At 37.2% G+C, this 22031-nt stretch overlaps 1 pseudogene; it reads left to right on the top strand.

Moving 5' to 3' along the window:
* Positions 1–22031, top strand: part of LOC118728737 — a 76048-nt pseudogene continuing 54017 nt past the window's right edge.

The raw sequence follows: 22031 nt of genomic DNA on the forward strand, positions 1-22031 counted from the left end.
ATGCCGGCCAGCATGTTCAGCATCGACAACATCCTGGCTGCGTGGCCGCGCTGCAAGGATGCGGTGCTGCTGGTGGCTCCCAATCCCGCCGCTCCTGTCGTCTTCCTGGCGCTGCATGGGGACTTGCTCTACAGTGCTGGTGGCAGCGCACCTCTTCCCCGGACTACAGCCAAACAAGGGGTGAGGATATCTGTAAGGCTGCCCTGGACTATTTAAGTGCCGAAAAAATAAACACCAACCACCTGGTCTCAGTGGCTACTGATGGGGCACCGAGCATGAGAGGAGCACAGAAGGGCTTTGTGGCTCTACTGCAGAAGGCTCTGGGTAGAACGCTGCTCTCATTTCATTGCATCCTGCACCAAGAGGCATTGTGTGCTCAAACATTTCCCCAGGAATGCACAAAAGTGACGGATGTGATCATTCAGATTGTTAATAAGATAATGGCAGAGGGTTTAAACCACTGCCAGTTCTGTTTGCTATTGGATGAGGTGGAGAGCATATATTCTGACCTCCTGCTCCACAACAAGGTCCGGTGGCTGTCCAGAGGCGAGGTGCTAAAACGCTTTGTCGCATGTTTGGAAGAAGTAAAAACTCCTGGCCAGCAAAGAGTTCACCTTTCCTGAGCTGGAACAACCTGAGTGGCTGGAAAAATTACATTTTATGGTAGACATGACAGCACATCTAAACACACTAAATACAACCCTTCAGGGGAAAGGAGGCACAGCCCTGCACATGCTGGAGGAGGTTTTGGCATTCGAGCGCAAGTTGACAGTGTTTGTCAAAGATTTACAGAGAGGTACACTGTCTCACTTTCCCTCTTTGAGAGAGTTCAAACAAAGTCATGATACGATAAATTTGGAATATTTGAAGTCTGCAATCACCACAATACAAAGTTCGTTTGGGAAACGATTCTGTGAGTTCAGAGAGGAAAAAACCACATTATCCTTCCCTGTCACTCCCCTGGCGATCGATCCATCCCTATTGAATATGATTGCATTTGCAGGTGTAAGTCAACCTGATCTTGAGATGGAACTGGCCGATATAGCCGACAAAGATATATGGGTGTCCAAGTTCAAATGCTTGGCCGCTACTCTTGAGGATGTTGCCCGTCAGAAGGCCATTCTGGCTCAGAACCATAAATGGAGTGATATTGAAAACCTTCCCAAACAGGACAAACTTGTGTTTGAAACATGGAATGCCATCCCCAACACTTATATAAACATGAAAAAGTATGCATTTGGAGTCCTGTCGATCTTCGGCTCCACATATGTATGTGAGCAGGTCTTTTCCAACATGAACTATATTAAAAACAAACATCGATCACGCCTCACAGATGACAACTTGCAAGCCTGTGTGAAAATGAAGGTAACGTCTTACAGCTCTGATGTGCAGACACTGTGCACTGAGGTTCAGGAGCAAAAATCCCATTAACAAGGTAAATTAAATATTTTAATTAGCTATTAATTTGCAAAAATATATTTTACATTGTTAAGTGAAAAAGTCCTTTTTTCCTTCAGATTGACAGCTAACTGCATGATCTGGTATATAGCATTAAGGTAAGAAATAATACATGCAGTGTTATATTTGTTTTAAATGTCGCAATGGTTTTGCGGGTCCCAGGTGTTTTTTTTTCCTTCGAAAACGGGTCCAAGTGGCTCTTTATGTCTGAAAGGTTGCCGACCCCGGCTCTAGGGGTACCAGATTGAGGGAGGGTGCAGGGTGGGCTGAGGAAGTACCACACCCCCTGACCCCATGCACAAATTTTGTGCACTAGGCCTCTAGGTTAAGAATATTATGGAGATCAATGTGACTAAAGCAGAGTGAGTAGCGAGAACAGTGATAGGCGATGAAATTAGGGAGAGAATTAAAGACAGATTATGTAAAACCATGTATTGATAAATCCCTGGGAAGACCTACACTTGGGAGCAACTGGAGAAGAAAAAATGCCATCTGACTAATGTTTTTAATAAGATCAAACTGTCAGTTGTGTTCAAGATATGTCTTAGGCAGGTGAGGGCAGACACAGGGAAACCAGTAAGAAAGCAATTAGAATGTCTGAGGTGAGAGATGATGGAGGAGGCTTGGTCTGGGGCACAGTAATGGCAATGATGAAAATATTTTGAAGGCAAAGCCAACAGGATCACCTTATAGAAAATAATTTGTACAATGCCTTGCTTCAATTGCTATGCCACAGAAAGCTCCCAGGAATCATCACAGAAACGTTTTATTGAGCTATAAAAAATCCCGAAGCTTTCAAAAGAAAGATTAATACAAGCTATCTGCAAACAGTTTCTCTATAGAAAACAATTATTTAAAAAGAAGGTTTGATTATTTTGTGAAGGATAGAGGGGGCTAATATCAAATATTGATTTGGTGGTCCACTACTTCTGTTACTCCTGTATTTTCCGGCATATAAGACGACTTTTGAAACGAAAAAAAGTCAACCGAAAATCGGGGGCAAAAGACCAAAACTGCACAAAAATTACCTGCAGATCTTGACGGCAAAGTAAGTCTTTTCAAAGTAAGTGGGGGGTAGTCTTATACAGCGAATATAGACCTAAACCTATGCTTTAACTGTAAAATTAGGGGGTCCTCTTATATGCCAGAAAATACAGTAGATGCAAACATAAGGAAAAAAGACAAGTTCTATTGAGCTGAGGCAATAGATTGTTGATTTAGTGCAGAGTGTTCAAGCAGGTTATTTGGGTGTGAACTCATTATTGTTTCTTACCAGCCTTCGTTTCTTTATGTGACGAATGGGGATGATGATAAGAATAGTAAGAATTCACAAGGTTGTTTTAAGGATTAGATAAATTATTGTAGGAAAAGGGCTTAGAGTAGTGTCTAATGGTGGGTGTTTGGAGGGAGGATTTCTGTTTCATGTTGACCTTTTCTTGCCCTTTTAGGCTATTATTTTTCAGCAAGTTTGCAAAAGCACTAGGTTATTACAATGTAGGCGATCAGCTTCTGAAGGACTGAGTCATGGTCAACAAATCCAAAATAATTTTATTCCCAATGCAAAATAACTTATTTTCTCTGAAATAGATACAGTACATGTCTACATATACTGTATACATGTCAGCAAGTATAAAATTTTCTTCCAGAACATGCAAACAGAGAAAAACCTACCAGAAAGCAAAGGGCAGCTGGATGACTTTAAGAACTGTTTTCACAGAGTTGAGGTAACCTGAGAAGTCACCACTTCCTCCTGAAGGGCTGCTTAAAAAGGAAGCAAGGATCCTAGTATCAATCAGCCAGTAAAAATAATTTCTAGGTAGTGATGGGAGTACATAAAAATTATCATTTCCTCCACATGACAGTGTCTCTCCAATTATAAGACCCTCTCCATCCCTCTGCCTCTAGTACATGTTGTCATTTCCAGGATTTCAATTTATTTTATACTCGTTTTACTCATTACATTTGAGTTGACAGTTTCCTAGTTGCCTACTAATATTGAGGGCTACACATTCACCTCATTATTCATATACACATGTCATATTTTAAAGTTTATTATTTCCTTGAGAGGAATTTGTGATCAACTAATTAAAATCATGCATGAATGGATTTTAGTTAGGTTCATTTTAAGAAACTATTTTCCCCCAATTGAATATCTAACTCTGGTTTCTTAAGAGGGCTCCATTCTGACACTCATTCTTTACTTTCAGTGATTAGGAAAGAAAGGGGAGAAAACAAAATAGGGGGTTGGGGGCGGGGGGAATGTCCAGATAAGGAACATGTTTCTGCTCATATCACTTAGTAAGATGGGATTCAGAAACCATTGGAACTTGGACCAAATTTGGAGCTGTCACTTACATCCGCCAGATTCTCCACAGGAGACATTCCAATGGGCCATGATCTCAAGATGACAGCTCAGAGCCCAAAGTGATTTAAAAAACAACAGTTAGCTTCTTTTAATCATTAATCATTCTTTCTGTAATTTTATTTTTCCCCTTAGTTTTTAAAACCCACCCAGATATTTTCCTTTCTTTTGGAGTGCTCCCAAGAATTTAAATTTACTCAACACAATTACATTTTACTATGTGACCCACAGGGCTCATCAGAATTTGGCACTGCTTTGAAAGTTTCAATCATTTTTCTGGGCCGAGTGGAACTCTGTTGAGAAAATAAAATATGGGATTTTAGCAATAATGATGTTGCCTTGCCTTGTATAAGTACTGAATTAGTGTTTCAGAAAAAAAGCAAAACTCACTCACATAAATAATTTATAATAATATTTTTGAAACAAAAATCTGTCAGACTTAGTTTATGATTTTAGGCTTAAAACAAAGGTATATGCATAATACAAATTAATAAAATCATAAGGAGACATTAATATTATAAAAGAAAAATAAGCACTCAAATGTAAAATTGGTTATATTTATTCAGTTATGCTATTAGAACAATTTGAAATAATGTTCATTGATATGATGCTCTGATTTAATAAGTTACTCAGACATGTGATGTTTAAGGGCAAACATCATATCTTGTCAATTGTTGAGAATGTAAAACAATAGTGCTAACAAAATTCTTCCTATAAGTACAGAAAAAATAAGAGTTTCTCATTGGGGAAGCATTATCAGATTTACTTGCTTGAAAATTAGCATGAACGTGACTACAAACTCATAGAATTGCATACAAACCTACAGAGCAAAGTAGGAAAACCAATAAAGACATCTCTGCTCCTTGAGAAATAAGCAGATGCATCTTGTGATTGTTTTCTATGAAGCTCATAAGTTAAATTTGGAAATATGTATTAACAGTTTCCAACATCAGAAAGGCCATGGCCTTGCATTGTAAAATTCAGTTTTAGGCCTACTTATTGGGCCTTCATGTTTAAGAGGATACAGCCTAAGGAAGAGTGGTAGGGAGGCAGCTGCCTCCTTCCTTCTTATTAAAGAAAAATAATGTCATCATTTCACCCTTATATGACTAAGAAGAACAATTTGAATAATATTCATTAAGAAACAGAGTATCTGAGGGCACTCTCTGCATATGCATGTATTTAGACAGGTATGTGTGTGTGTCTTTCCATCTCCTTCTTTTTCTAGATTATTTTAATTATTGAATCATGAGCAATAAATATAATTAATTCTACAAAATTTTAACAAGAGCAGTCAACACATGATTAAAATTCCTTTCCATATATTTGGAAGTCATTTGTATGATTACATCAACTATGCCATCTGTTGGTTAAATTATGCTCAAATAAGAATATGTTTTTGAAACTGACTTATGTGTGTGCAAGAATGATTTAAAATAAAGATTCCAAATAAGATGCTTCACAGTTCTCTCCTAAAAAAATACAAATTTTTATATATTAGAACTAAGAAGCATAATTCTTATTATATGTCTATGGCATGGTATTACTTTAAAAAAAATCTAGGGTAGTTTAATAAGCTAATAACACAATATTAAAAGGTGGATAAATTTTCTATTAATTAAAAACAACATTAAAAATTTATATGAAAATTGTAATAAAATGCCATTTAAAACAGCAAAGCAACTCACTCAGCAAATTCCTACAAAAATATTTGAAAGCCTTACAAAGAAAACTATTAATATACAGTAAGGGGCATAATTGTTTCTATAATAGAGAAATATAACATATTTCTTAGCAAGGAAATCAACACTGACTGAAAATACAGAACTTTGTTACTTTATCTGTAAATGCGATAAAATTCCAGTGAAAATATCAAGGGGACTTTTTTCTGACTGGACAGTGTTTCTACAGTTCATCCGGAAGTGTTCATTTGGGAAAAGTCAGGCAATTCTGAATAAAGATAACTTTTCATTCTTTCTCTCTTTTTTAAAAATAAGACACACTGTAAAGCTTTAGGAATCAAAGGAGTGTGGCAATAAAGATCTATAGATGGAATAATGGAACAGACTTGAAATATAAAAAGCAATTGATTTAAATATAAAAATTAACATCAAAATTGTAGGAAAAAACTACTTGGAGTTTTTAAGATAGAAATCAGATTGGGAATATCTTTCTAATATATCACTGAAGCCAGAAAGCAAAGCAACTTTAATATACTTAATTACAAAACAAATAAGTAGCAATTAACTTCTCTATGGCAAAAAATATATACTTTTAACAAAATTGTAAGACAATTTCTAAACTAAGAGAAAATAATATGGCAGATAATTGATAACTCTAATTTGCAAAGGGCTCTTACAAATCTACAGAAAAAAGAACCCAGAAGACACTCAGCTGATTCATGGGAAATGTAATCTTAATATTGTATTTTTAAAATCAACTTCACTAGCAGAGAAAAGAAAATGAATACAAAATTGATTATTCACTTTTCATCTACCTGATTGACCAATAATAATAAAATAAACAACAACAACAAAAAAGGCAAAATGGGAACTATATCCTATCCTGTTGTTAAGTGTCTTAATACAAACCTTTAAGAAATGACAATATTGACAAAAATGACAATGACAAAATTTAAGAATTGGCAATATTCATAAAGATTTAAATATGTATACACCATGGTTCTAGAAATAATTCCAAAGTGATAATTGCCGAGTGATTAAATATGTATGGTATATGATATTCATTGTTATGAAGTTTTTAACAGTGAGATGTTGTAAATAAGCTTAATGTTCATAAAAATGATTGATTCAATAAATAGCTGCAATATTTGACATTATGTATTTTAATTTGAGTAAAGATATTCCTCCTGAAATTCTATGAAGCATATTAAAAATGAGTAGGTATAGTTATATTGGTAGTGACATGTATATAACTCTCTGACATATTGTTCAATGGGAAAAAAGCAGGTAACAAAATAGTATTTACAAAATGATCTCATTTTTATAAAGTTTTGTGTGTGCGTGTGCAGATACGTCTGAAGAGAGCCATTTGGAAAAATTAGAGATTTTAACATTTCCTCATCTAGTTACCTATATTTCAATAAATTCTTTAAAGATATATTCATAATTAAAAATGATGCTTTTACTTTTTAAAATTCATTAATACACTTTAGAAATAGATGCTCAATTATATCCAGTATTGTTCAAAGTATCGAAAGTGGTTACTTTATACACTGCTTGTGGGAGCAGAAACTGTTTTTACAATTTCTGAGATAATATGACAATATACATCAAAAGTCTTAAAACATGCAAATTGTTGACTCAACATTTCCGAATCTAATAAATTATTTTTCAAATAGACATAAGAACAGGTGCTGTCTGTGTCACGAAGAGGCTCCCCAAGAAGTGTAGAGGTTGGAGCAGTCACAAACCAGAGGGCCACCGATGACTGAAAAAGTGTGCTTGTTCTTTTAAATGTAAGCCAACATTTCAATTTTGAATGTTTCACATAGAAATTATGGGTTCTTGATCTTCCTGAAAATTCACAAGCTTTGATATTCTGGGGCCAGACATGCCCTTGACCATGGGCAGTTGGAACTAAGTAGTGGCTCCCACTTTGAGACCAGGTTTATGCTAGCAGCTTCACCCCCCCAACCCCTACTACTTCTATGCTTAGTCATTGCATTTATTTATCCCTACTTGGCTTTTCTATTTGCAGTTTCCAAGTTAAGGTATTTGCTGTTACGGAGCGAGTCCCCAAGAGATGGACCACCGAAGCCAATTTGATTAAGCCAGCAAGAATTTATTACAGATTCGAATCTGGGCTCAAACAGTGGCTGATGCAGCAGCCGGCAAACACCCAGATAAGAGCCCCGATGGAGGGGCAGTCCCTCCAGAGCACTCACACAAAAACACAGACAAACACACACCTACCGCGGCCAGTCAGGCTCTCCGGATTGGGGGTTCCTCATGGTCCTGACTGGGGATCCCAGACGAATTCATGATCCCCAAGGACCACCAGGGAGCCGAGTCCAATACAATAAACAAAAGAGCCTTTTCCATGCTAGCATGGGCTGTCCCACTCACGCTGGCAGCATGGCAGAAGAGAGCGAATTTCACCCAGTCCAGGGGTTTTACCCAGGTCAGTGGTGATGTCACTGCCTCGGCTAACCCTGATTGGCCCCTCAGGACAAAGAACTGGCCATCCTTATCTGTTCCTAAATCCTAAAGACTAAATTCTAAAGACTGGGGACAGCCCGCAGGGTTGGTTCCCAATCACACCCTGCTGAACATTGGAATGTGGCCCTATCTTGCCCATAATACAAAAGCAGAACTAAAGGTTATCTATAGTTTCTACCCCTGAAGCTACTGAGTCGTTGGAGTCAATCTCCTGTAACTACACTATTGTTTAAGCAAGTAATCGAAGGTCGAAGTCAGTTAGCAAGGTTAAAATTCAAACAGCAGTTTTTACCCAAGTATGATTGCTACCATATTTCATTTGCCAATCAACCAAAGAAGACAGTTAAATCCCAGCTCATTTACCAGCAAATGTGTGATATGGTGTAGATTTGTACAGAAGGATTCTTCATTGGCCCCGGGTCCCAGGTCACTGACTTCTCCAGCGGTTTTATGATCTTATATGATCTTATATTGCCTAACCCAAATGGATTTACTTTTTGGTTTGGGGCTTCTGGAATTCTGAAGAGAAGACCTGGGTAGACTTCGCTGGTTAGTGGAAACTTCAGCTGATCAAATGCATTGCCTCCCTCTATCGTGAAAGTTTCTGGCTCACCTCATCGGATACTTTCCTAATTACTTTCCTTCATTTCATTATAGGTTTGCTTTGGACTGAGACCAGATCTATTAACTCTCCATTTCATCAGGAACACCCGCAACAGTTTCAGTCTGCCACTGCTTCTCCTTGAGCTATGAGCTTCTAGGCTGGGGATTTTTTCCCCCCCCAAAATAGTAACATAGCCCGATTTATATTGGAAATCTGTCAAATTGCATTAAACAGTTCTTGATTGAATTAGCGGTTTCCAAGCCTCTTTCTCACAGCTGTCACAGAGAAGAACTGCACAATCTGTTCAGCTGGTTCCAGGCAGGTGTTTTCGTCTCGACAAAGTTCTTTCTTTACACCAGCCTGTCTGGAGATTGAAGTTTTCCTTAGGAGGATTATGAGAGGAAATCAAGGAGAAGCATTTGTTTTTCACACCAGCAATTTCACTTAGTGTTTATCAGTTAACACAAATGCTGCGAGTTATCTGCTTCAGAGCTCAGCAAAACTAAAACTATGGTTCCTTAACCGTAAGGTGCAAGGAGGGGACTGATGCTGACTTTTATGAAATGAGATGCTTTTAAAAGAGACATGTAAATAATAGAAAGGCCTGATATTTAAGCATTGGTGTTCTGAGTTAGTATTTATATCTTCCAGTTTGATGATGGCTCATAAAGATATTTGGGGGAAACGATATTATGGTAAAGAATTGGACTTGGATGCTGAAATGAAATTAAGGAGCGAAAACAACTTATTTTACACATAAAGGAAAGTATGTTCAAGGAAGTTAAGGGACATGCTATCAGACACACAAAGGCTAATGGGAGGGCCAGGGTAAAAATTCTAATCCTACGCATTCAGGTCTTCATATAAATGATGTCTTTTAAAATCAAGAAAGGACCATCGGACAAGTACTGTACACACAAACACACACACACACACATACACTGAAACAAACACCTCTTCCAGATTAACAAGCCCGGGTGAGAATGTATTAACCAACAAACTCCAATGTGTCCATCAGAACCACTCACAGGAAAAGAAGCAAGGCCCATTCAAAAGTAAGTTAAAAGTTAACTTTGAAAGAAGTATCTTAGAAATAAAAATGATCATTAGTTATAAAAAAAGAAAAGCAAAACAGTAGATTTAGCATTTGAGAAGTGGCAGTTTCTACTTGATGAGACTAGTGAGTTTGAATGTGAAGTATTCTTATAGGTCAGTTTCTGTGAGCTGAAAAGGTCCTAGGAGGAGCCAAAATTAAGTGGCGGATCTGGGAAAATCAAAAGAAAGGAACCCAGCTACAGAGGCTGTAATGGAAACTTCTCCAAAGAGATGACCAACAGACATATAACAAGATGCTCAAGTCACTAATCATCAGAGAAATGCAAATTAAAACCACAATGAAATATCATCTTATACCTGTCAGAGGGCTATAATCAATAAATCAACAAACAACAAGTGTTGGAGAGGATGTGGGGAAAAGGTACTCAATTGCACTGTTGGTGGGAATGCAGATTGGGGCAGCCACTATGAAAAGCAGCATGGCTGTCCCACAAAAAATTAAATATAGAATTGCCTTATGATCCAGTGATCCCACTTCTAGGTATATACTTGAGGAAACCCAAACCATTGATTTGAAAAATTATATGCACCTAATTTTATTGCAGCATTATAATTGCCAAGATATGGAAGCAACCCAAATACCCATAAATAGGCAAATGGAAAAAAAAAAAAAAAAAGTGGTGGTACAAATTTACATTGGAATATTACTTGGCCATAGGAAAGGATGAAATCTTACCATTTGAGATAGCATGATGGACGAGGGTATTATGCTAAGTGAAATAAGTCAATCAGAAAAAGACAAATATCATATGATTTAATTTATATGTTGAATCTAAAGAACAAAATGAGAAGCAGACTCACAGATACAGAGAACAGAGTCAAGTAGAGAGAGCAGCTTGCCAGAGAAAAAAGTTGTTTTTTTTGTGTGTGTGTGTGTGTGTGTGTGTGTGTGTGTGTTTGTGAGGGGTGTGGGAGAGAAGTAGGTAAAAAAAAAAGGTGAAAAGATTAATAAGTACAAATTGGTAGTTACAAAATAATCATGGGGATGTAGAGTACAGCATAGGGAATATAATCCTTAATATTGTAACAACTGTGTATGGTGCCAGGCGGGTACTGGAAATATTGGAAAGACCATTTTGTATAGTACATGATTGTCTAATCACTATGCTATACACCTAAAACTAATACAAAATAATATTGAATATATACAATAAATAATCAATGTGCCTAAATTAAAGGGAACTGAAAACAAATAAACAAATAATGTAAAGGAATCTGGCTGGTATGGCTCAGTTGGAGTTTCGTCCCATCTATGGGAAGGTCGTGGTTTTGATTCTTGGTCAGGCCAGCACATACCTCGGTAGTGTGTAGTAGGCAACCAATCAATGTCTGTCTGTCTCTCTCTCTCTCTCTCTCCTTCCCTCTCCAAATCAATTTTTAAAAATGAATGAATGAATAAGTGAATAAAAGGAGCCCAGCTATAAAGGTTAGATTCAGAAAACTTCCCAGGTGATACAAAGATTCTCAGCTGGGGTGCTTTGCAAGCATTAGATAACAATGTCCAACCTGGGGAACTGAGACTGTCAAAAGAGAAATTCTAGATGTAAGTTCTCTTCATAATTTAGGAAAAGAGGACATTTTGTGAGGGAGCCTCCCATTTGTGCAGCAGCTGGGGGGCGGGGTCCAGTCTGGGGAAGCAAGGCTGGCAGGAGGGAGAGCAGAGGTCCAGTCCTCTGGAGGGATTAGAGTCCTGGAGGGAGGAGTTACAGAAACCACTTGTGCATGCATCCTTTGGCCATATGGATAGAGGCGGAAGATGGAATAATTCTAAGAAAGTTATTAAGTGATAGATTGACAATCCAAGAATGGCTCACTGAATCATGCAGGTTTCATGATTTTTACAAGTGCTGATAAGCCCCAGATTATAGGATAATTGCAAGTGTTAAATAAGATATCAAATATAAGATGGCTTAAGTAGTTCCTGATCCACAATAGACCTTCAATAAATGTTAGTTCACCCTGAAATAAGGGCACATATAAATTTCCATTAGCCCTACATTTTTATCAACATACACACATTCATCTAAAGTAAGTTGTTCTATGTACATTTCTTCCTGCAGTATTTATTCGTGAAACAATATAGTGAGAGATTTGAGCTCATTGAGATACAGACATAAAATAATTTTATATATTTTAACAACTGCACAAAAATCCTTCATTCTAGCTATGTAAGCTATTCTCTCACTTAAGAACAGAGATAGAGATGCTTATCTTAAGAAAGTCGGACCGAGGTGAAATGGGTGACTGGAGGTTAGGAAAAGTTCCCTGAAAGATTATTGCTTTTCTTTACAAGCTCTTCTAAAAAAAGATTTGAGGGGTTAGCAGTATACATATAGTTCTGTGCTGAAAAGGAAAAAGTTGACATGGTAGAGGCTCAGCCTGATACGGCTAAGCACAAAAGACATTAAAAATTTTTAACAAATCCCTTGGCACTGCTGCTGGTTAATATTATATACAAATCAATATACACCAAACTTTTAAAATTTATTTTCTAAATCCTTTATTATAAACTGCATATAATAACATATATATGAGTATATGTATGTACATATATATAAAACACATGCTTTTATTATATATATATATATGCTTGTCAATTGTAAGTTTCGATAGTTTAACCTACTGGTAGCCCAGCCTATGAAGAATACATAACTGCATAATCTGTCCCTCATTTAGTTACTCAGCTTCTTTTATTGCAAACTGTGTGCTCTGCTCTTCTTTCTGGCCTCAGCAAGCTGCTTCCATGCTCTTCAAGGTGCCATGCTCTTTCACATCTCCCTGCTTTTCCAACACCACTTCCTTTGCCTGGGGTAGACTCTGCTTGGCAAATGTCTCATCTTCTTTCAAAGGTTATCACATGCCATTTTCTCATTAAATACTTTCCTGGATCCAGGCTTTGGGATCCTGGTTCATTCTGATCTCTTTCCCATTAATAAGAGAGTCTGTGATATAAGACATCACAGAACCCCTACAATGGTATTCATAAGGCTTGGACTCATCTGTCCCAGCAGCTGGACATCTTCAGTGTGTTTAAGAGTCTTCTTGTTTGTACTATGTCATGGTGGTCTTGTCAAATGTAGAGAAATCACTTGCAACTGATGTCATTTGAATGTTAATAAACTAGAGGCCCGATGCACGAAATTCATGCAAAAGTAGGCCTTCCTTTCCCCAGGTTCCCTCTGGCACCTAAGACCCAGGCTTCCCTCACAGCCCTGGCTTCTTCCCTGTTATTATTATAGACTAGAGGCCTGGTGCACATCAATTTGTGCACTCTGAGGGATCCCTCAGCCCAGCCCGTGCCCTCTTGCAGTCTGGGACCCCCTGGGGGATGTCCACTTGCCAGCTTAGGCCCACTCCCTAATGGTGTTTAACCTACTAGCAGCCCAGCCTATGAAGAACTGCATAACTGCATAATATGTCCCTCATTTAATTACTCAGCCTCTTTTATTGCCTACTGCATCCTCTGTTCTTTCTGGCCTCAGCAAGCTGCTCCATTTTTCCTAATGGAGCGGGCCTAAGCTGGCAGTCAGACATCCCTTTGGCAGCCGGGGATCCCTCAGAAGATGTCAGACTGGCAGCTTAGGCCTGCTTCCCAGAAAAAGCAGGCCTAAGCCACAGCTGGACATCCTTAGCACTGTCACAGAGGTAGGAGAGGTTCCTGCCACTGCTGCTGTACTTCCAGCCATCAGCCCGGCTTGTGGCTGAGCAGAGCTCCCACTGTGGGAGCGCACTGGCCACCAGGGGGCAGTTCCTGTATTGAATGTCTTCCCCTGGTGGTCAGTGTGCATCATAGCAACCGGTAGTTCCCCATCCCCCATTGTTCTACCATTAGGGTCAATTTGCATGGTATCCTTTTATTATATAGGATTCTCTGTTAACTATTTGGGCAGGGACCTGTACTGATCTCTACTGTATAGCCTTATGACCCAGTGATTCCACTTCTGAGTACATATCCAGCAGTTGCTAAGCCAGTGTGTAGCCCTTAAAACATCCCTCTACCATCTCTGCTGCATGCCTTCTCAAGGCTAAAAGGATAAATGAACAGAATAACCGAAGGATATACGCAAAAGAGCATGTAAAACAATGGAAGGGCACAACCACTTTCAGCAACCCAACCAGCTTCCTCTTTCCTGGAGAAAGCAAAATAAAATCTTTGGCAGAATAGGACTTATTTTCCTGAAAAACATTCAAGCACCTATGAGGCTAGAATAAACACTTGTAAAGAAAGAGCAAATGGAGATTAGAAGGCAAGGCGAGGAGACCTGGGAAATGATGTTAATTGCTCTGATAATAATTTGATAACGATACCACCAAGATTACTCCATAATAGCTTTGCAAAAAACTTCTCCCCCAGGATTTCTTTCTACCAAATGACAAAATTGTTGCTTTCAATAGCTCTGCAATTGCAACCATTTCTAAATATTTGCTTGGAATTGCACATTAATGGCCTCAGGTTTGTATTCATAACAAAATGCAGGGCAAGCCAGATGGAATTCTATGTGCAGGAAGCATCCTTCTTCCATTTTGGATTGCTGTGGCGAGAGATAACTTCCAAACAAGTTAGGTTTTCAGCTTCACTGACCTTCCTCCATCCACTCTCTGCTCCCCTTCTCATCCATCACCTGGTGTCAAGGGAGAGGTCTGGAAGCGCAGTGATGGAGTGGCTATTTCAGAAAAAGCACTTAAGCTTTTATCTATTTGCAAGTTGTGATATCAAGTCACAAATGTAAAAGGGAAATGAGTGACTGTATTTTGTTTCATTTTATCTCGGAGACGATATTACTTCTTATTCTACAATGTCTAATACATTCTTTGGAATAATTTTACAATTTTTTTTTTTTAAGGACATGAAGTTTCACTGGTTACCTTGAGAAATGTTGCTTGTTATCTTCAGAACAGCTATGTCCTGTCCACTTTTCTTTTGACTTTCCTCCTTGTTCTCCGGTAAGATTATAAAGTATTTAATATTATCTAAGTATTTTTTATTCCTGCTGGCCCTGTTATTAATAGGTACAGCACCTTGCTGTCTTCCTTTCCCATTCTGTTCAATATTTATACTTCTGTAATACTTGGGTTGAAAGTGGCTCATGGCTCCTTCCTGCCTCAGAGATCTCCCTGAAAAATTTATGTCTCCAGGTATCATCAGTGTCACACATCTGCAAAGTACAACATGACATGGGACACCTTCAGGGATCTGAAAGGGTCCCATACTCTTCCAAATGCTTGTCTCACCAGTTCCCCAAGGGTTTAAATTCTTCTGCTAAAAGCTATGTCCTTAGTTTCAGAAGAAACAGTTATGTTTAAATTTTAACTAACCTGATAAGAGAAGTGGACTAGCTAAAATGAAAAGATACAAAAAATTAATCTCTTTTTTTATGAGGTAAAGTTTGAGGAAGAGAGAAGTCAGGGGTATTGCGCAGTTGCAACGGCCTCAATGGCAGGACTTTCACACATGAGAAATGACACAAAGCGTTTCTAGAAATGGTAGAAAAAAATTGTTCATTATGTAATATTTTTTTTATATGTGTGATCTTTAGAATTCATTGCAGGATATATTTAAGATTTTATTTCAGTAGATTTTCCATTTATTTTCTTTTTTAACTAAAAAGAAACCATTGAAATGGACCAAAAACCACCAGGTGACTTAAGTGGTGTCCTGAGCTCATGTGTCCTTGGCTTTTTTTCCCTTTTTATGATTCATTCTTTCCTCCAAAGAGAATTATTTTCTTCACATCAGAGATAAATATTTACCAAGCATTATTAAAGGCGGTAGAGTTTTTAGAAAAAAATACAACATCTCTCATAGCTGGTTGGCTTGATTGTTGAACATCAAGAGGTCATCAGTTTGATTCTAGGTCAGGGTATATGTTCAGGTTGTGGATTCAATTCTGACCAGGGTGCATATCAGAGACAACCAATTAATATTTTTCTCTTTCTCTCTCTCCTTCCTTTTTCTCCCTATAAAAATCAATGGAAACAAAACATATCTTTGTGTGAGGATTTAAAAAGAAAAGAATAAACCCAGTTGTACTTACAAGGTACACTAGAAGATATTAGAGCAATGTCTTAAAATTATTAAAGAAAACTAGTTCAAAACTTACACATCTACATTCAGCTATATTATCAATCAAATATATGGATAGACTAATTATAGTCTTCAGAGGTACGAGATCTCAGAATTTTACCTCCCATTCACCCTTTTTTTGAAAGTTGATAGAGGATGGGCTTTATTAAATTAAAGGTATAAATTGATATAGAGGAAGTCCTAGGACCCAAAATATGGAGGGCCAAAGGGAAGAAACAAGATAAAGAGAATCCCTAGGTGTTCTGTGAAGAGAAGTGCCAGAACAACAGAGGTATAGCAGCCTAAAAAGCCACGAGCCCAGATTTGTCAGGCAGACTGAGGCCTCCAAGAGGAATGGATTCAGCATAAAGAGAATAATGAAAGAAAAGGACTAATGACAAAAGGAGGAGGACGTTGAGGAGAAGAAATATATAATAAGGCAAAACAGTACTTGCACAGTCCCAATGAATATATATTTAATAAAGTGAATTACATCTTTAGTGCAATGATTAGGACAGGCAAATAAAGCTAGGTATGAAGAGTAATACACAAGAATTAAATCCTCATTTACTCTTGAAGGAAATCGATAACTAGTCTCTGCACTGGAGCATTATAAATGAATTTTTTACTAAGGCGGGAAACACTAGAACAGCTACAATTTAGAAGTGATAGTTCCTGTAAGGCAACGTAAAATACATTGAAATGGACCAAAACCACCAGGTGACTTCAGTGGTGAATTTTGCATTGCTTAGGCAGGGGTGGGGAAACTTTATTCTTACAGGGGCCATTTGGATATTTGTCATATAATTCTCGGGCCATACAAAATTAGTCAAATATTGGTCGAATATTTAATTAACTCACCCCTAATGCCTTGGCAGGACCAGATCAAATGATTTCGTGAGCCTTCTATGGCCTGTGGGCCAGACGTTCCCTATCCCTAACTTAGAGCTTATCTTTTAAGTTTATAAGATTCTGTAGGATTCCATAAGATGATGTTCTACTCTTTATTGACTTTCAGTTATTATATACCCGTTCCGACAAAGACAGAAGTAGCATGTAGTAATGCAAACAATTTCTTTCTTTTTTTAAAAAAATACATTTTTTTGATTTTTCACAGAGAGGAAGAGAGAGGGATAGAGAGTTAGAAACATCGATGAGAAAGAAACATCGATCAGCTGCCTTTTGCACACCTCCCACTGGGGATATGCCCTCAACCAAGTTACATGCCCTTGACTGGAATCTAACCTGGGACCCTTCAGTCCGCAGGCCTATGCTCCATCCACTGAGCCAAACCGGTTTTGGCAATGCAAATAATTTCTGATGATCTTAAGAATATGTCTGGTTTGGGAATTCTCCACACCGATTTCCTCATTAATTAATGAGTTAAATCTTTGATATATGTTCATTTTATATATTTATGAAAATCATGATTTTACAACTTTTTGAAAATTATTCTTTAGCATCTCTGGGAGTGGCCATTAGAGATTGGAAGAAGTGAGGTACACTTCTCATTTTCATTGCAGGCCTTTTGCTACTGTTTGACTTTCTAACTAAGTGTACATCATTTTAGTAAAAATAACAATTAAATTCTTAAAATAAACTTTCAATATCCATCACAGAAATTGAAATATTAAAAAATGATGAGAATTGTGTAAAATGCTTAGTATTCCTGAATGGAGGTAATTTTTTTATGTACAATGGGAAGAAACAATGAAATAGAGAATAAGGCAGGAGAATGAAGTTAAGAAAATCAGAAACATCAGGACACTCAGTGCTTCTTAGGAAAAGCACACACTTCAGGACACAGTGCTCAACCAATCTAAAATTCTGCCAAAGTCAAAGCTTACGAAAAGTCTCATATATTTTGCCATTTAGTCTTCCCAAAACTAAATAATAACCCTTGGACCGACTTCCCTTGTCTCATCCTTCTGCAAAAAATTACTACCCTTCTCTTCACTCCAAATCCTCTTGAATGCTTCCTTTCCACTCTGGTGCATTGTTTTTTTCACCCACTCTTAGTTATATCCCCTGTAACCCTACGTCTTCCTTTATGAACCTCAGACATTGTCTTTTTAGCCTTCCAAACTCTCCACACAGTGTACATCCACAGAACACCATCTGGCAATTGCCCAGCAAAGGAAACAGAGGGCATGAACTACACATCAAAAGACGATCTTCCACCACACTGTAGAGTAAAAATGCCCGCAGGACCCAGTACAAAGTGTATGGTCATTTTGTCTAACAAAATAAAAGGTATGCAGGGCAAGAACTGTATCTTCTCAATTAAGTTGTGTACAGCACAAAATATGCCAACAGTGCTTGATCAATAATAATTAATTCCATTCACAGTGAAAGTATGAAGCATATTCCCAACCAAAGGAAAGAAGCAGTCTCAAAGAATATATTTCACAAATTATCTGATTTTGGAATACAGTTTTTGACAAATGCTTCCCAAAAAATAGATCTTAAGCAATTTTATCTATCTACAGTAGTTTGCACTTTATAGGGCTTTTTTTTTCTTTTCTTTTCTTTTTTTTTTTAAGGAGTTTGCTTATCTGACAACTTTGCCAGAGTCCTAGTTAAAAATGTGCACTTCACATTCACTCCCAGTGACATCAAGAGATCCAAATCTTGTTTTCTCGTACTTTTCCTTTCAGGGATCAATGGCAGTCATTTTTGAGGTCAGTACTTTCCATCCCAGATAAGCCAGAGAAAGAGAATTGTTAAGTAAGAGCACCCGTCCTGCATGGGAGCTTTGTTTATAAACAGAAAATGAGGAGTCCCAATGAGGATATTTTAAAATGGCAAATGGCTGACCTCAAAGTCTTTCCAAGAGTCTGAGTTAGAGGCAGGCTATCTAACACCAGCAGCACAGCGCAAAGCGTCAGTAAAGAAAAAGCTTGAGAGACAGCTGTCATCCTGTGAAACCTGGAATGGGGGCGAGGGGTGGTGCCTGCTCACGGGCCAGCACTTCTAACAGAGACAGGGTTCCTGCAGTTCAAGTTCTGCTTCCTTTCTTCAGATATAAAAGATGGACGAGCTGTAGTAAAAACCCTCCTAACATTTTCCTCTGAAGAAAATGACTTTGTCTTGTCTGTCTAATTATTCTTTAAGTGCCTACATACCCTCAGAGTCTATTGACCTATTTTCAGGAACTAAATGGGGACTTGGACATTTTTGGTGATAATAATACCCAACTCAGAGGGTTGCTGTAAGAATTAAATGAGTTTTCTCACATGAAAATGTGTTATGCCTACAAAGTGTTTTATCAATTTTAGCCATCATCATAATAATTATGATTATTGAGCTACAGTCACTTAATAGATGATATAGAAGATTGTATTTTTCACACTTCACAATTGTGGGATACATGGAAAGTAATATATGTAGCTAGTATTGAAGTAAGGCCATGGTTTAAAAGCTAACTATGAATACTTTATTAAAATAAATCCTTGCCGAAACCTGTTTGGCTCAGTGGATAGAGCGTCAGCCTGCAGACTGAAAGGTCCCGGGTTCGATTCTGGGCAAGGGCATGTACCTTGGTTACGGGCACATCCCCAGTAGAGGGTGTGCAAGAGGCAGCTGATCGATGATTCTCTCTCACTCATCGATGTTTCTAACTCTCTATCTCTCCTCCTTCCTCTCTGTAAAAAAATCAATAAAAAATAAATAAATAAAATAAAATAAAATAAATCCTTGCTAAAATTAAAAATATAAATTGGAAAAATATCTCAGTAAACAGACAAATATTAAATAAAGGGGGCATACAAGTTGTTAGGAAATGTTACTAAAGTTCCAATAGGTAAATCAACAGAAAACATAATATAAAAATCTATATCTAACGCCAGGACGGGTTTGGCTCACTGAATAGAGCGTCAGCCTGCTGACTGAAAGTTCCCGGGTTCGATTCCGGGCATGTACCTTGGTTGTAGGCACATCCCCAGTAGGGGGTGTGCAAGAGGCAGCTGATAGATGATCCTCTCTCATCGATGTTTCTAACTCTCTATCCCTCTCTCTTCCTCTCTGTGAAAAATCAATAAAATATATTTAAAAAAATCTATATCTCACAATTAAGCATATAGATGCAACTAAAACTGGGTTAATATCTAAAATTACTAAATCATATTTTAATGATACATTCAAGATTTACAAGGTACAAATTGGTACACATGCATTGCTACAAAGCATATAAATTATCATAACATTTTAGAAAATAATTTGATAATTTCATAACACTTTTATAACTGATAATTGCATTATAAAAAATATATGCTAAAAATCATTCAAAAGAATTTTTTAAATACCAACATGAATATGTGTGTGTTTCTGTGTGTGTGTGTGTGTGTGTGTGTGTGAGAGAGAGAGAGAGAGTGACAGAGAGAGAGTGAGAGAGACAGAGAAAGAGAGAGAGAGAGAGAGAGAGAGAGAGAGAGAATGTGTATAACACTATTTATTATTAAAGAAAAATGATAGAAAAATGATAGCCAACAGAAATATTTTTAGTTCATATAATATCTACCTGACTCAAGGTTCTGTTGTATTAAAAACGATGATTCAGAAGATTACACTTTAGAAGTATGATTATCTTATATTATTAGAGGAACAGGTGGGTTACAAAATCATATCACACTATGATTGGGCAATATATCTATATAAAGATAAAATAAATTCCCCAGATGAAGCTATTTCACTAGGAACTCAAAGTTGATACAATATTCTTTTATGGGTCTTATAAATATAGAAAATGTTGAGAAAAATAATGCTCTATCTTATCAGAAAAGACTAAAGGGGGTGTTTATTTAAAGAGAACTATATTAAATATATTTTCATTCACATGATGAACTAAACACAAAAATACAGGGGAAATTAAAACAACAACAACAAAAAGGAAACCCTCGTACCAAGTTGGAAATGATTCATATGAAGATATTCATGTTAGTGGGAAGTAGTTGAATCACTTTTTAGTCTCCAGCTAATGAATTCATGGTCATCCATGAAAATCTCTGGGAACAGGTTTACTCTGTGCTGTTCCAGCACTAGAGGTACAAACCCAAGTCCCAGCCAGCCAGCAGATTTATCATGCTGCCCAATGAGAAACCCAACATTCAGTGGAAACCAAACAACACCACAAAAACAGTGCACACATATGCACTCATTGTAGCTCTGTAATCGCATTGTGTTGAAAGGAAAACATATTCAATTAACGTTTGTGAAATAATCACTGGCTCTATTGTGCAAATTCATGTGTGGAAAAGCATCCAGTAATCAGAAATCTCATTGATGACTCAATATTCTTTGTCTTCACAAATATTTAAACCCAAACTTGGGGCCCCTGGGTGAATATAAATTGGCTGTTTCTTTTCCATCATTTGGTCCTATTCAGAGTCTGAAACATGTTCTTCATTTAAAATGTGTTTAAATCTAATATTGGAAAATCCTACAGTGCCTTGTGTTTACCTTAATTTATGCTTTTAATATTTCTTTATTGCTTTTCTAAAGTAATGATCATGTTTAGACTAGGAAACACAAATACCACACATTGAAACTAAGTATGGGTAAGAGAAACAGTTTGGAATCTAATATATTACTAAAGCATTATTATGAGAAAGAACAGACAAACTAAATAGTTTAGAAAAATTAAAGCATTAATTCTGAGTCTCATTATTTATCTAGAAAAATCAGAAAGTAAGTAGTGTAATTTTAATGCTTGCACATTTAATTCGCTGCTGAAACCACTAGTTGAAAATATGAAATTTCATCGGGAAAAGCCAACTGCAGTTTAGTCTTGTGTAGATAGAACTATTAGTTGATCTTTGTTATGAAATCATTAAAATAAAATAAAAATTGTGCCACTCTAAAAGATCTGCATTTAATTATATTGTGCAGGGTATGTCCAGCAAAATAAGGTAGACATTGTTTGTGCCCTTTTTAAGTCATAAACAACAGACATTTATTTAGTTCTCTTATGTATGCAAGGAAACAATTTTGTATAAGATATGGGTCTGGTCCCAATCAACTTAAAAAGCTAGAACAGCCCAGGAAGCAGTATTTTGAAAAATAAAGGAATTTTGGCATGTGATTCATGCCACATACGTGGGACTTTGGGATAGCTGTTTAACCTCTCTAAGCCATAGTATCCTCATAGATTAAAAAAAAAAGATGACAATAATACCAGATTGGTTTTGAAGATTAAATGAAATAATATGTGTATTTCATTAATCAAAAAGTTAACAGATGCTAGTATTA

Source organism: Pipistrellus kuhlii, unplaced genomic scaffold, assembly GCF_014108245.1.
Source record: "Pipistrellus kuhlii isolate mPipKuh1 unplaced genomic scaffold, mPipKuh1.p scaffold_m20_p_3, whole genome shotgun sequence".
Lineage (NCBI taxonomy): Eukaryota > Metazoa > Chordata > Mammalia > Chiroptera > Vespertilionidae > Pipistrellus > Pipistrellus kuhlii.